The sequence below is a fragment of the Moschus berezovskii genome, chromosome 14 (genome assembly GCF_049115385.1).
Source record: "Moschus berezovskii isolate FMDL1 chromosome 14, NW_MosBer_1.0, whole genome shotgun sequence".
NCBI classification, from domain to species: Eukaryota; Metazoa; Chordata; class Mammalia; order Artiodactyla; family Moschidae; genus Moschus; species Moschus berezovskii.
The window spans coordinates 10,644,373-10,658,919 of record NC_142473.1 but is presented as its reverse complement, the minus strand read 5'-3'; the positions used below and the strand labels follow the sequence as shown (position 1 = coordinate 10,658,919).

At 36.9% G+C, this 14,547-nt stretch overlaps 1 pseudogene; it reads right to left on the bottom strand.

The window, feature by feature from the left end:
* Window positions 1-1,500: 1,500 nt before the first annotated feature.
* On the bottom strand, window positions 1,501-2,153 carry LOC129553547 (latexin pseudogene; annotated as a pseudogene).
* Between the last annotated feature and the right edge of the window lie 12,394 nt (window positions 2,154-14,547).

Here is a 14,547-nt window from a genome sequence, read left to right as displayed (position 1 = left end):
AATGCAAAAGTAGGAAGTCAAGAAACACCTGGAGTAACTGGCAAATTTGGCCTTGGAGCACGGAATGAAGCAGGGCAAAGGCTAATAGAGTTTTGTCAAGAGAATGCACTGGTCATAGCAAACACCCTCTTCCAACAACACAAGAGAAGACTCTACACATGGACATCACCAGATGGTCAACACCGAAATCAGATTGATTATATTCTTTGCAACCAAAGATGGAGAAGCTGTATACAGTTAGCGAAAACAAGACCAGGAGCTGACTGTGGCTCAGATCATGAACTCCTTATTGCGAAGTTCAGACTTAAATTGAAGAAAGTAGGGAAAACCACTAGACCATTCAGATATGACCTCAATCAAATCCCTTATGATTATGCAGTGGAAGTGAGAAATAGATTTAAAGGACTAGATCTGATTGATAGAGTGCCTGATGAACTCTGGACGGAGGTTCGTGACATTGTACAGGAGACAGGGACCAAGACCATCCCCATGGAAAAGAAATGCAAAAGAGCGAAATGGCTGTCTGAGGAGGCCTTACAAATAGCTGTAAAAAGAAGAGAGGTGAAAAGCAAAGGAGAAAAGGAAAGATATAAGCATCTGAATGCAGAGTTCCAAAGAATAGCAAGGAGAGATAAGAAAGCCTTCCTCAGTGATCAATGCAAAGAAATAGAGGAAAACAACAGAATAGGAAAAACAAGAGACCTCTTCAAGAAAATTAGAGATTCCAAGGGAACTTTTCATGCAAAGATGGGCTCAATAAAGGACAGAAAGAGCCCTAGAATGAAGATAAATAACATATCTATGAACTCACGTGAAAGAAAATGAAAGTGTTAGTCATTTAGTTGTGTCCAACTCCTTGTGACTCAATGGACTGTAGCCCACCAGGCTCCTCCGTACATGGATTCTCCAGGGAAGAATACTGGAGTGGGTTGCCATTCTTTTCTCCAAGAGATCTTACCAACCCAGGGATCGAAGCTGGGTCTCCCACACTGAAGGCGCATATATATATATATATATATTTTTTTTTTTTCCTTGTTGGTAAAAACGCTTAAGATTTACTCTCTTAACAAATTTCAAATATACAATACAATATTATTAACTTTGGTCACTATACTATACATTAGAATCTTCAAATCTATTTATTTAACCTTTGACCCAACTCTCCCTATTTCAACCACAGCCTCACCAACTCCAGTATTTTGCCTGGAGAATCCCATGGACAGAGGAGCCTGATGGGCTATAGTCCACACAGTTGCAAAGAGTCGGACACGACTGAAGTAACTTAACACACACACACACAGCACTGTGACTGTTGATAAGACACTTTTACACTGTGATGCTCTTTATTATGAAAGCAGTATAGTTCTGTAATCAGGCCATTTACACAAAGTGGCACTTTGGGGATTTGTCTAACCCCTTAAGCTAGATATCAATGAAGAATGGAATGCAAGTCATCATTACCAAGCATGTTTACACTTCATCCAACCTTATGGTCTTCATTTATTCCAATTGTGCTTCCTTGGTCAGACAGTTCTTATAATGTTTTACTTTAGTACCATACTGTGGATGCCAGAGAACTTGAGTTTGCCAATGAATAATCTGAGAAGCAATGTCATGGAGGAGAATGGTGTAGTCTAACTCAATAAAGTCATCATTTCTTTGCACTTGCTAGACAGTCTGAATTTTTGCCATTTTGTACCGTGTATCTTCAGTAGAATTTTGCTATATTATATAACCACTGGCAACCCAGGCTAATTGTCGAACTGGCTTCTTTTCTGGATGTACATTTCCAAAACTGTCTGGAATATTTTGTGCTTTTATTGTTTCCTTCACTGACTTGAGTCTTTGATAAAATGTGTTTCCTTCCTCATCTGGGTTTTCTCCAATTTCTCCTTCAAATGTGAAGTTGACTTCTGGTGCAGTATCTTGTCCCATTGGAGGGCACAGTACTTCAGCTGTGCAGTTCACTGTGACTTCTTTTTGGATAATTTCTTCCACAGAAAATTTAAGGCAATGCTTATATCCTCTTCCTGAAGTATCCTCCAGGCTGGCTTGATTGACTGTTTGCATCAGAAACACCTTGTGTGGGGTCCCCTGCTCTCTACCTCTGAGGCCGCCCTGGAAGCCAGGTAGTGGGTCAGAGGGACTTTCATTCTTGCTGAGTGTTGACTGGGCTGGTGTGAATCCCTGTCTCCATCCTGCCTGCTGCTGGGTCCCCTGGGAGGAAAAGTCCCTATGAGTTTGACATTTTTAAAAAATAAATCCACATATAAGTGAGCTTTCCTGGTAGCTCAGATGGTAAAACGTCTGCCTGCAATGCAGAAGATGCGGGTTCAATTCCTAGGTCAGGAAGATCCCTTGGAGAAGGAAATGGTAACCCACTCCAGTATTCTTGCTTGGAAAATTCCATGGACAGAGGAACCTGGTAGGTTACAGTCCATGGGGTCTCAAGAGTCATATGACTATGTGACTTCACTTCTTCTATAAGTGAAACCATACAGAATTTTTCTTTCTGTCTGCTCATTTTATTTAACACAATTGACAAGATTTCCTTCTTTTTTAGCCTGAATATTGTATATACCACCACTTTTTTCTTTATCCATTTACCTGTTAATAGATTGTTTCTATATCTTAGCTATTGGAAAAAATTCCCAGCATATATTAATTAATTAATTCTTCAGAGGCCTTTCTTAATTATTTAAACATAAGTCACTCACTAATACAATAGCTTACTTTAATTCCTGGCAATGCATTTATCATTCCTTGATATTTGCATGTTTGTCCATTCATTTCCCTGTTCACTGTCTATGTCTTTCTCTAGATTATAAATGATGTAAGATTAGGACATTATTTTATTCAGTCTTTTCTCCCAAACAACAAGAACAGGGTCTTATACAAAGAAAGTTTTCATAAATATTAGTAGTGTGAATGGAAACTGATACTGTAATGTCCTAACTGTTTTGAGTGGAGAGGGTGAGATTTTTGGCCTCTTGTCAAAGTTAGGTCCTAAGACCATTGCCTGACATAAGTATTGAAGAATTTAAGAATGGTTTGGACTTGTACTGGAATATTTTTGGAGAAGAAAAAAATCATAACCTGTGTATGGGAGGGAAGTTGGCATTAGTGTGATCAAAGAATCTTCTCCCAAAATATAATATTCATTAACCTCAGTTCAAATGTTCACCAACTTCCTGTCATACACCATTGCCATCTGTGCAACCTCTGGTGTGGCCTATATAATTGCTGTAGGAGTGGCAGGCTGAGGCTGCAGGTATTAATAGATAAACTGTGAACTACACTCTGACAATGAGATAGGACAGGCACTGGGGTCAGTCCCAGCTGTAACTGACAGAATAGCATGGTAGCCAGGAGCATGAGGACAGAGAACACAACACACCCAAACAAGGACATAGCATCAAAGACATAAAAGGGAGTGATCTGTGTCCTGAAATGAAGCCAGCCCACAGTGATGGGGATTCCAGAGCAGGCAATAAATCACCAAGTAGAAGGGAGGCAGGCCCTGGGCCAGGACACCAACTCAAGAGCTTTAGGAACCAAGGGGTGAGGATGAAGGATGGGATTAATCAAAACAAAGCACAGTCCAAGTAACTCTGATTGATACACTGCACATGTTACCAATGCAAGAACTCTGACAAGGATGGGAAAAATCAATGTATGAAACATTCCATAATAAAGACACCTGGAGCAGCACAGGAAAGGATCTACATTGTTCCTCTGTTTTTATTTATTTGGCTGTATCAGTTCTTAGTTGCAGCATGTGGGATTTTCTTTGCATCATGCAGGATCTTTCACTGAAGCACACGGAATTTCTAGTTGTAGAGGGCAGTCTTCATTTCCCTGCAGCGTGTGGGAATCTTAGTTCCCTGACCAGGGATCGAACCCATGTCCCCTGTATTACAAGGCAAACTCTTAACCACTGAACCACCAGAGAAGTTCCATAGTTTCTCTATTTAGGGGTGGCTGAATACAGGCCAAGGTGCATGTTTCCATAGTAGGTTAAGACAGTTAGGGTCAACATTTTGTTAGGGCAAGCTTATAAGGAGCTCTCATTGACAGCATGGCAAAAACAGCAACTTAGCACCTGATCGCTATTCTTATTTTCTTGTTTAGAAAAAGAACCTTGATTTAATTGAGGCAACAATAGCTCCAGTTAAAAATTACATCTTTCAGCCTCCCTGTCAGTTCTGTGCAACTAAGGTATATGTAAGCCTCAGCTATTTGTATGGTTTGTCCAAAGTGATGGACTGCTTTATTGGAGCTGCTTTAGCTGGGTTGAACATTTTTCTGTTTTTCTATTTTTTTTTATGTTAGTGATGGCTATAACTATCAATAGCCATATTGAACGGTGACGTGACCTTAAGACTAAAAGCTATGACTGAAAGATACATTAAGAATTGCACAGAACAAAGAAAGATTTGGGGTCCCATGTGAATAAGAGGACCTGCCATACTGGTCTTGACATGCTTTCTTCTGGATTTATCTTCCTCTGTTTTTATGTGAGAGAAAAATTAAGTTCTAATTTTGCTTTAGTCACTATTAACTTGGCTTTTCCATTATAAGCAACTTTCCTTAATCTCAGTCAATATAGACAGGCTAAGGACTAGGATGAGCAGACTCTACAGTGGTCCTTATAATCCCCACCTCCTTGTTCTCATGGCCACATAGAATTGCCTTCCCTGGAGTGTGGGAAAAGCTTCTAGTGGAAGCAAGTGGAAAAATGTGGAAAAATGGCAAAACAGAAGGTAAGTCCCTCCTATGCTTATATTATGTTTATAAGACTATCTTGTTGGCAGATTAACTAGAGTCTCTTTTTCCCTAGCCAACTTTCTTTTTTCCTTGCCAGAAAGACTCACCTGACAAGGAGCTGAGGATGGTCACTAGGATCTGAAAGTGGTTTCCACCCACAGCCAGCAACAAGGCAGGGTCCTCAGTCCAACAACCAAAAGGAAATGAATTCTGCTGACAACCTAAGTAACCTTGGAAGTGAATTCTTCCCATCAGCCTCCAAATGTGAACATATCCCAGCTAACAGTTTGGTTGAATCTTTCTGAGATCCTAAGCAGAGAACTCAGACTTGGACCCTCAGACACTGTGAGATATTAACAATAAACCTGTGTTGCTTGAAGCCCCTGAGTTTGTGGTAACTGTTATGCAGCAGGAGGTTGCTAACACAAGGAATCTAGACCTAAGTTGTAGTTCTCAAATTCCCTGGGACTGTAGTTCATCTTAGCCTACAAGGATAGTATCAATCCATTATCCTGTAGAATGTGTATATTTGGAGTTCACAGTTTCCCAGACCATACCTATAATGTGAAAAATAAAATGCAAAAACATGATCTTTACCTCCAAGAAATCCATGAAATGGACTTTTTTGTAGTTTTACTTATGACTTCATTTGCACCTTCACCAAATGAAGGAAAGAATGTTAAGGCCTATTCAGGTTCCTTGAGAACAACAGCTGAGTGAGACTCTCTTTTTATTTGCACAGTGTACCATGCAAATGCATCACTGAAAAAAGAGGGTTTTTTAAATTCATGCACTATTTGTACTAAAAAATAAAAGTAGAAAAGAAAATATCACTGATTCACATCTCTCCAAAGATATGATGAACATTAAGTAAACATTGAGATTCTCAGACAAGAAGGTGCCACAGAAATGCAAAACATTGTTATTAATTAACATAGCTGTAAAATTTCAGGTTCCAAGAAGAGAAAAATCTTGGAAACAATTATGAAAGTCATTGTATAACATTTAGATTAAATAAACATTCCTCTTAAGAAAAATAAAACATTAAATGTATCCTTTGATTTTTCAAATATGTGTAATCCAATTTGCTAGCCCTCATTTAACACTTTTCAGTGGTACTGAAAAAATTGCAGATGACTTAATAAGAATAAATAGCAACTAAGAGTGTCACACCAATCAAACACAATATATTATATAAACATACTTGTTCTTTATATCACAATCCCTTATACTGCAAGGAGATCCAACCAGTCCATTCTAAAGGAGATCAATCCTGGATGTTCATTGGAGGGACTGATGCTAAAGCTGAAACTGCAATACTTTGGCCACCTCATGCGACGAGTTGACTCACTGGAAAAGACTCTGATGCTGGGAAAGGTTGGGGGCGGGAGGAGAAGGGGACGACGGAGAATGAGATGGCTGGATGGCATCACCGACTCTGTGGACATGAGTTTGAGTGTGCTCCGGGAGTTGGTGATGGACAGGGAGGCCTGGTGTGCTGTGATTCATGGGGTCACGGAGAGTCGGACACGACTGAGCGACTGAACTGAACTGAACTGAACAGCATAACACAAATGTCACAGAGACAGTCACAGGCAAAGGAGATGCACTCACTTCCTTTTGAATTAATACACGGTGAATAAATTCTAGATAACAAAGCAGCTTGTGAGCGAATATTTTAGAAGGCTATGGATGAGCACAATGAATGTTATATATCTAATTTTTAAAGAACTACAAGTTCTAAGCATATCAATTACCCCTATTATGTCCCAAATGAAGATGAAATATGTGAACTTGTTGTCAGTTTAATACATACAACTAAAACAAACCTTTTTATATGAAGCTTAATTATCTGAGTTTAAAACATTTTTTCAACTACAAATTTTATCAACTATAAGCTTGTCTCAAACACATCACATGGCAGGCTTTGCCTCTTCTTCCATCCCTCCTCCCAACCGAAAGCAAAAAATAACTAGCAAAATTGGTGTGCTTGTCCTTAAATATCCTGTATGTGATTCTTTGGAAATAAACTATTTGAAAGGAAAAATAGTTTGACCAGCAATTGTAACTCTTAATTATGATCTCTAAGATTTCTGATAATTAGAATATGGATTGTTAACATTTTGTGTCTTTGAAAGACATCCTATAATGAGGAGTGGAGGAAGGTAACTTGGCTAACTGTATTGTATTAGGTGTAGCTGTTTGTTTCATATCAATATACTAATGGATATAAGACTAATATTTCAGAAATTAAATATCCACAGGCTCCTGAATTTCTAACAAATTAGAATCTCATGTACAATTCCCAAGTACTTTGTGACAGATTACTCCTATTCCTATTTCCTGAGCTTGAGCATCTGATCTACTTTTGAGTATAATTTTTAATATTAGATAATTGTTTGTGTTAGTGATAATAGTTAATTGTGAAGCCTTAATTATGAAAAAATCTTAAAACAAGATCATGCTGACTCTTCCAAGAGAAGTAGAATAGCTCTGGAGTTCTAAAGCAGAAAAAACTCAAGTGCACATGGAACATTCTCCAGGATAGATCACATCTTGAGTCACATATCAAATCTCAGTGAATTTAAGAAAATTGAAATCATATCAAGCATCTTTTCTGACAACAATGCTATGAGACTAGGGATCAATTACTAGAAAATAACTAAAAAACACAAACACATGGAGATTAAGCAATATGTTTCTAAATAACAAACGGGTAACTGAAGAAATAAAAAGGGAAATCAAAACATTCCTAGAAACAAATAGCAATGAAAACATGACAACTCAAAACCTATGGGATTCAGCAAAAGCAGTTCTCAGAGGGAAGTTTATAGCAATATAATCTTGCCTCAAGAAATAAGAAAAACATCAAATAGACAACCCAACTTTACACCTAAAATAACTGGAAAAAGAAGAACAACAAAAGCCTGACATTAGCAGAAGGAAATAAATCATAAAGATCAGAGCAGAAATAAGTGAAGAAGAAATGAAAGAAGCAATAGTAAAGATCAATAAAACTAAAAGCTTGTTCTTTGAGAAGATAAACGAAATTGACAAACCTTTAGCCAGATTCATCAAGAAAAAAAGGGAAAAAAAATCAAATCAGCTAAGTTACAAAAGGAAAAGGAGACATTGCAACAGACAATGCAGAAATAAAAGAATTATGAAACTATTATAAGCAAATATATGGCAATAAAATGGACAACCTGGAAAAATGTACAGATACTTAGAAAAGTTCAATCTTCCAAGATTGAGCCAGGAAGAAAGAAATTATGAACAACCCAGTTACAAGCACTGAAATCAAAACTGTGATCAAAAATCTCCCCAAAACCAAAAGCCCAGGGTCAGACAGTTTCACAAATGAAATGTTTGAATTCTATCAAACATTCAGAGAAGAGCTAATGCCTATCCTTCTAGAACTCTTTCAAAAAACTGAAACTCATTCTACAAGGCCAAACTCATTCTATGAGGCCACCATTATCCTAATACCAAAACCAGGCAAAGATGACAAAAAAAAAAAAAAAAAACCAGAAAATTACAGACCAGTGTCACTGATGAACATAGATGCAAAAATCCTCCACAAAACTCTAGCAAACAGAAGTCAACAACACATTAAAAAGCTCATGCACCATGATCAAGTCAGGTTTATTCTAGGGATACAAGGATTCTTCAATATACATGAATCAATCAATGTGATACACCATATTAACAAATTGAAAGATAAAACCATATGATAATCTCAATAGATGCAGAAAAAGCCTTTGACAAAATCCATCACCCATTTATGATAAAAAAAAAATTCTTCAATAAATGGGCATAGAAGGAATCTACCTCAACATAGTAAAGGTAATACATGATAAGCCCACAGCAAACATTATTCTCAATGGTGAAAAACTGAAAGCATTCCCTAGTCTAATATCAGGAACAAAACAAGGGTGTCCACTCTCATCGCTATTACTCAACATAGTTTTGGGAGTCCTAGCTATGGAAATCAGAGAAGAAAGGAAATAAAGGGATCCAACTTGGAAAAGAAATAAAACTCTCACTCTTTGCAGATGACATGATACTATACATACAGAACCCTAAAGATACTATCAGAAAATTACTAGAGCTAATCAGTGAAGTTAGCAAAGTTGCATGATACAAAGTTAATAACCAGAAATCACTTGCATTTCTATATGCTAACAATGAAATATCAGAAAGAGAAATTAAGGAATCAATCCCATTCACCATTGCAACAAAAAGAATAAAATACCTAGGAATAAACCTACCTGAGGAGACAAAAGAACTGTATATGGAAAATTATAAGATGCTGCTGAAAGAAATCAATGATGACATAAAGAGATGGAGAGATATTCCATGTTCTTGGGTTGGAAGAATAAATTTTGTGAAAATGACTATACTACCAAATTTAATCTGCAGATTCATTGTGATCCCTATCAAAATACCAATGGCACAACTAGAAAAAAATTTTCAGAATTCAAATGTAAATGCAAAAGACCTGGAATGGCCAAAGCAGTCATGAGAAAGAAGAATGGAGCTGAAGGAATCAAACTTCCTAACTTCAAACTGAAGTACAAAGCTACAGTCAATAAGACAGTATGGTAATGGCACAAAAACAGAAATATGGACCCATGGAACAAGATAGAAAACCCAGAGATAAATCCACACACCTATTGGTAGCTTATTTTTGACAAAGGAGGCAAGAATATACAATGGGGCAAAGACAGCCTTTTCAATCAGTGGTACTGGGAAAACTGAACAGTTGTGTGTAAAAGAATGAAATTAGAACACTTCTTAACACCACACACAGAGATAAACTCAAAATGGATTAAAGACCTAATTGAAAGACCAGAAGCTGTAATACTCTTAGAGGAAAACATAGGCAGAACACCCGATGACATAAATCAAAGCATGATCCTCTATGACCCATCTCCCTGAGTAATGAAAATAAAACCAAAAAATAAACAAGTGGGACCTAATTAAACTTAAAAGCTTTTTCAAAGCAAAGGACTATAAACAAGGTGAAAAGACAGCGCTCAGGCTAGGAGAAAATAGTGGCAAATGAAACAACTGACAAAGGATTAATTTCCAAAATATACAAGCAGCTCATACAAGTCAATAGCAGAAAAAATAAACAACCCTATCAAAAAGTGGAAAATGGATCTAAACAGACATTTCTCCAAAGAAGACATACAGATGGTTAGCAAACATATAAAAAGATGTTCAACATCGCTCATTATTCAGTTCAGTTCAGTCGCTCAGTCATGTCTGACTCTCCGCAACCCCATGAATCACAGCAAGCCAGGCCTCCCTGTCCATCGCTCACTATTAGAGAAATACAAATCAAAACTACCAAGAGGTATCACTCCACATCAGTCAGAATGATCAACATGAAAAAGTCTATAAACAATAAATGCTGGAAAGGGTGTGGAGAAAAGGGAACCCTCTTGCAATGTTGGGAGTGTAAATTGATGCAGCCATTATGGAAGGTGGTATGGAGATACCTTTAAAAACTAGGAATGAAACTACCATATGACCCAGTAATCCCACTACTAGGCATATACCTTGAGGAAACCAAAATTGAAAAAGACACATGTTCACTGAATTGAAAAGGAACGTGTACCCCAATGTTCATTGCAGAACTATTCACAACAGCTAGAACATGGAAGCAACCTAAATGTTCATCGACAGATGAATGGATAAAGAAGCTGTAGTATATAGATACAATGGAATGCGAAGGCATTTGAGTCAATTCTAATGAGGTGAATGAACCTAGAGCCTATTATACAGAGTGAAGTAAGTCAGAAAGGGAAAGATAAATATTATATGCTAATGCATATATATGGAATCTAGAAAGATGGTACCAATGAATTCATTTGCTGGACAGCAATGGTGAAACAGGCATAGAGAAGAGACTTATGGACATGTCGGGGGAAGAATAAGAGAGTGAGATGTATGGAGAGAGTAACAGGGAACCTTACATTAACATATGTGAAATAGATAGCCAATGGAAATTTACTGCATGAATCAGGGAACTCAAATAGGAGCTCTGTAGCAACCTAGATGGCTGGGATGGAGAGGGAGATGGGAGGGACATTCAAGAGGGTGGGGATATATGTATACTTATGGTTGATTCACGTTGATATTTGGCAGAAAACAACAAAATTCTGTAAAGCAATTATCTTTCAATTAAAAAATAAATAAATTTTTAAAAATTAGAAAAAAGCAAAGTGTGAAAATCTCAAAAAAGAATTCAGGAATATAGTTTAAAAAATCTGTCCTTTTGAGAGAGAGATGAAGTTTAGCTAAGTGGAAGCCAGGGGCCAAAAGAGATATTCAGATTGCCTACTCATTAAAGGGATTGTCATGAAAGTTACACACTCTCCATGAAATTTTTTGCTGAAAATACAGATAACTTTGATATGTATATCATTTGGTAATTGTAGAGGGGTTCCATTTCATATCCATTATTTTAAATTTAAACTCAGTAAGAGCCTATGAAGCTGACATTTTTTTTTTTAGCACAATTTATTTTATTTTATTTTTTTTTTATTTTACAATATTATATTGGTTGGTTTTGCCATACATTGACATGAATTCGCCCCGGGTTTACATAAGTTCCCCCTCCTGAACCCCCCTCCCACCTCCCTCCTCCCTTTATCCTCCCTCTGGGTCATCCCCGCATGCCAGCCCTGAGCATCCTATAACATGCATTGACCCTGAACTAGTGATTCGTTTCACATATGACAACATACGTGTTTCAATGTCATTCTCCCAAATCATCCCACCCTCACCCTCTCCCACAGAGTCCCAAAGACTGTTCTATACATCTGTGTCTCTTTTGCTGTCTCGTATACAGGGTTATCATTTGCATCTTTCTAAATTCCATATATATGTGATAGTATACTGTATTGGTGTTTTTCTTTCTGGCTTACTTCACTCTGTATAATAGGCTCCAGTTTCATCCACCTCATTAGAACTGATTCAAATGTATTCTTTTTAATGGCTGAAATCAATCCCATCAGAGAGGTGTTCATGGTCACAGGCTTATAAGTGGCTCAAAAAGAACTTAAAATCGAAGTGTTCTTTCTTAAAAAATAGATGCATTTCATTGTATATAAATGATACCTCAGTCGAAATGCTTTTAATATGCAAGATCCAGGAATACTTTTAATATCACCTTGTTTATCATTCCAAAGATGTTCTCTAACATTTCATTTCAGTTCAGTTGTGTCTGACTCTTTGCGACCCCGTGGACTGCAGAACACCAGGCCTCCCTGTCCATCACCAACTCCCAGAGTTTACTCAAACTCATGTCCATTGAGTCAGTGATGTCATCCAGCCGTCTCATCCTCTGTCATCCCCTTCTCCTCCTGCCCTCAATCTTTCCCAGCATCAGGGTCTTTTCTAATGAGTCAGTTCTTCACATCAGGTGGCCAAAGTAGTGGAGCTTCAGCTTCAATGTCAGTCTTTCCAATGAATATTCAGGATTGATTTCCTTTAGGATTGACCGGTTGGATCTTGCAGCCCAAGGGATTCTCAAGAGTCTTCTCTAACACCACATTTCAAAAGCATCAGTTCTTCAGCACTCAGCTTTCTTTATAGTCCAACTCTCACATCCAAACCTGACTACTGGAAAACCACAGCTTTGACTAGACAGACCATTGTTGGCAGAGTAATCTTTCTGCTTTTTAATATGTTGTCTAGGTTGGTCATAGCTTTTCTTCCAAGGAGCAAGTGTCTTTTTATTTCATGGCTGCAGTCACCATCTGCAGTGATTTGGGAGCCAAAATAACATTGCATTTATTTATTTATTCATATATCTGATAGAGCTTTTCTCCGCAAGATCTCCTCCCTGGGGCAAAAGCCTATGTTATTCATCTTGTTATCTCTCATAACATCTAGCACAAAACATGATAATTGTAGGTGCTACATACTACTGCTTTTAGAAATGGACCTAAGAGCCCATGAAAAACTATATCTGTGTGTGTCTGTGTGTGTGCATAAGCTGTGTATACATAAAATCACTGTGAAAGCAAAATAGAATGGGCTCAGTTGCTCAGTCATGTCTGACTCTTTACAACCACATGAACCGTAGCCTGCCAGGTTCCTCTGTTCAAGGGATTTCTCAGACAAGAATACTTGAGTGGGTTGCCATTTCCTTCTCCAGGGGGTCTTTCCAACCCAGGGATCAAACTTCAGGCATGAGGATAAATTTACCATGCTCTTTATTCTGCAGATTAAATAGTGAAAGACGCAACATACACTTCAGGTATGGCAGTTTGGGTTGAATTTAAGAAAACTGTCTTGAAAGCATACTGGACTAATCACAGTGAAAACAAACAAGAGATGAAGGATGGAACTGTGATGTCATGGTCACAGGTGCAGGAAAAATCTTCTTGTCTTTGTGAAATCAGATAATGAGTTCATACTACCACTATGTCACACCACAGGCTATGGAGGAGGAAAGCACACAGCTCTTACCTCTAGGTCCCCTGAGCTAATGCTAATCAGAATTCTGGGTTTTTTTAATGTTCTGGTAGCTAACAATTTTTAAATTTTTGATTCAGTATTTCTACTTAGAATGGAAACCTTACCAGGTAAAAATGAATGTACCCTAGAGCTTATAAGATAAATTAGCCTTAGAAAGATTGCTTTGGTAAATTGCCTTAGAAAGATATGTTGCCTAAAATGGAGAAATGCTAAAATGTTTACCCTGTATGCGTGTATAATCTATTAGGTGAATTGTACAGAATGATGTTTTCTTTCTCTTAGGACAGAAAAAGAAACATCTTGAATGCAAGGTGGTTATAAATAGTTTTTGCAAGACATTAGTGAAAAAATAAATGAGTTAATTATTTCAGATGTTTTTGGACAAGCCCAACTATTCCTTTTAGTGGTTCCAAGTTACTACTTGAAATATGTGCCTATTTATCAACTTGGATTTAATTTTAAATCCAAGTTGATACATTTCTTTTTAAGCTTCTATTTTTATACAAATATATGAGAAATGTAAATGTAAATGTTCAAACAAAGAAGCATTGTTTTCTTAAAATGGATGTTTCCCACAGATTTAAGGTATCAGAAAGATAAATAGTACTTCTTATTTAAGAGGCAGTATGACCATTCAAGTCACTAACTTTTCAATCACTATGAATTGCAATAACTATTTCACATTTTAACTTATGTTGAAGAGAATATACTAGCTTGGAGACTGTTTGCTTAAGTTTCTTAGCCTGACAGCAATGTTTACCATCTCCAAAACATATTTCAACAAAATATACTGATGGAAATTCAAGAAAATAATAAAGCAAAGTTGTACTTAAGTAGATTTAATTATCAATACTTTTATGGAGAAAAGAATTTGAAAAATAATGGAGATATATATATATATATAACTGATTTACTTTGCTGTACATCTGAAACTAACATAACACTGTAAATTAACTGTATTCCAATAAATATTTTGAAATTGGATGTGTAAAAGGTATTTGATAAAGTCCAAATTTTTATCATGATAAAAATTCTTATCAACTAGAAATAGAAGGAAACTTCCTCAATTTGATAAAAGATACTAACAAAACCTCTAGCAAATACAGTATATAATGATTAAATAGTGAAAGCTGTTCTTTTAAGACAAATGAGATAAGAATGACACTATCACCACTGATATTCATCATGTTTCTGGGGATCTTGGTCAGTGCAATGGCGTTTAATAAATAAATAGGAAGAGTATTGGAAGAAAATTAAAAATTGTCATTTACTTATAATTTAGAA